We start from the raw sequence: 2,663 nt of genomic DNA, 5'->3' as shown, positions 1-2,663 counted from the left end.
TTTCATCCATTGGCATCACCCATACACTCCTCGCTTGGTTTCAGTCATATCTCTCTGGCTGCACTCAGTTCATCCAACTTAAATCATTCAGATCCCACTCCTCCCTCGTGACTTCAGGTGTGTCCCAAGGCTCTGTCCTGCAGTCCCTTCTTTTCGTCATCTATCTTCTCCCTTTTGGCAATATCTTCCGTAAATTTAACATTCACTTCCATTGTTTTGCCAACGACACCCAGCTCTTCTTATCCAATGCACCTAATTCTTCACTTCCTCCTCCCTCCCTCACTTCCTGCTTAGCTGAAATTAAATCCTGGTTTACATCTAACTTCCTTAAATTAAACAGTGATAAAACAGAGTTTCTACTCATCGGCTCTAAATCCACCATATCTAAAGTCAACAGTTTTTCCCTCACCATTGACAGCTCCAGGGTTTCTCCCTCCCCTCACGTTAAGAGTCTGGGTGTCATTCTTGACATCACTCTCTCTTTTCACTCTCACATCAATAATATTACCCGGTAGGCATACTTCCACCTTCCAAACATCAACCGTCTCCGTCCATCCCTCTCCCTGCACTCTGCTTCCATCTTGGTCCATAGTTTGGTCATATCTCGAAATGATTACTGCAACTCTCTCCTATTTGATCTACTGCAAAAATTACTCCGTAAGCTTCAAAGGGTTCAAAATTCAGCTGCCTGCATCGTTACCAAAACCCCCTCATTTCACCACATCACCCCAGTTTTACAGCAACTTCACTGGCTTCCAGTCACTTTCAGATTTCAATTTAAAATCCTGCTGGATTTTAACCGTGGAACACTGGACCAGCTCTACACTTTCAGCAGGGTCCTGGAGGGTGCGTGGGAGTTTGCCCAACCAGTCTACATGTGCTTTGTGGACTTGGAGAAGGCGTTCGACCGCGTCCCTCGGGGGGCCCTGTGGGGGTACTCTGGGAGTATGGGGTACAGGGCCCTTTGATACGGGCTGTTAGGTCCCTGTATGACCGGTGTCAGAGCCTGGTCCGCATCGCCGGCAGTAAGTCGGGCTTGTTCCCAGTGAGAGTTGGACTCCGCCAAGGTTGCCCTTTGTCACCGATTCTGTTCATAACTTTTATGGACAGAATTTCTAGGCGCAGCCAAGGTGTTGAGGGGATCCGTTTTGGTGGCCTTAGGATTGCATCTCTGCTTTTTGCAGATGATGTGGTCTCATTGGCTTCATCAAATCGTGATCTACAGCTTTTGCTGTAGCGGTTTGCAGCCGAATGCGACGCGGCCGGGATGAAGATCAGTTCCTCCAAATCCGAGGCCATGGTCTTGAGCGGGAAAAGGGTAGAGTGCCCTCTCCGGGTCAGGGAGGAGGTCCTACCCCAAGTGGGGAGTTCAAGTATCTTGGGGTCTTGTTCACGAATGAGGGAAAAATGGAGCGTGAGATCGATAGGCGGATAGGTGTAGCGTCTGCAGTGAAGCGGGCGCTGTACAGGTCTGTCGTGGTGAAGAGAGAGCTGAATCAAAAGGCGAAGCTCTCAATTTACCGATAGATCTACGTTCCCACCCTCATCTATGGTCACGAGCTTTGGGTTGTGACCGAAAGAATGAGATCTTGGATACAAGCGGCCGAAATGAGTTTTCTCCGCAGGGTGTCTGGGCTCTCCCTTAGAGACAGGGTGAGAAGCTCGATCATCCGGGAGGGACTCAGAGTAGAGCCGCTGCTTCTCCACGTCGAGAGGAGCCAGTTGAGGTGGCTTGGGCATCTGTTTAGGATGCCTTCTGGACGCCTCCCTGGTGAGGTGTTCCGGACACGTCCCACCGGAAGGAGGCCCAGAGGAAGACCCAGGACACGCTGGAGGGACTATGTTTCTCGGCTGGCCTGGGAACGCCTCGGGATTCCCCCGGAAGAGCTGGCCCAAGTGGCTGGGAAGAGGGATGTCTGGGCCTCCCTACTTAGGCTGCTACCCCCGCGACCCTTCCCCGGATAAGCGGAAGAAAATGGATTGATGGATGAATCCTGCTGGACACATTCAATTCAATTCAATTCAATTCAAAAATACTTTATTAATCCCAAAGGGAAATTATTTGTTGTTTTAACTCGTTATCCTCATTTCATTAAGATATGTTATAGATACTGATGGCTGTAAACAGGAAGGATCTCTTGTAAAGGTCCATCCCACAGTGGATCCTAAGAAACTGGCTGCAGATGCCGTCTGATCCATCCACCCAGACTCGGCTGGCCTCTCGGTTCCCCCGGGCTGCAGGGCCGCCTGAATGCCGAACAGAACTCCTCCCAGAGCGATGGCCACTCCTCCCAGCAGTCTGCCGAGCTCCTCGTCACTGTGGACAGCCAATTGTAGGTGCCGAGGGACGATCCTATCCTTCCGCTGTCATGAGCCGTGTTTCCTGCTAGTTCCAGGATCTCAGTGGTCAGGCACTCGAGCACAGCTGGCGGGTAGGGAATCCCGAGGCGTTCCCAGGCCAGCCGAGAAACATAGTCCCTCCAGCGTGTCCTGGGTCTTCCTCTGGGCCTCCTTCCGGTGGGACGTGTCCGGAACACCTCACCAGGGAGGCGTCCAGAAGGCATCCTAAACAGATGCCCAAGCCACCTCAACTGGCTCCTCTCGACGTGGAGAAGCAGCGGCTCTACTCTGAGTCTCTCCCGGATGATCGAGCTTCTCACCCT

The sequence above is a fragment of the Nematolebias whitei genome, chromosome 17, assembly GCF_014905685.2.
Source record: "Nematolebias whitei isolate Nwh7 chromosome 17, NemWhi1, whole genome shotgun sequence".
Taxonomy (NCBI): domain Eukaryota; kingdom Metazoa; phylum Chordata; class Actinopteri; order Cyprinodontiformes; family Rivulidae; genus Nematolebias; species Nematolebias whitei.
This window is presented reverse-complemented; position numbering follows the sequence as displayed.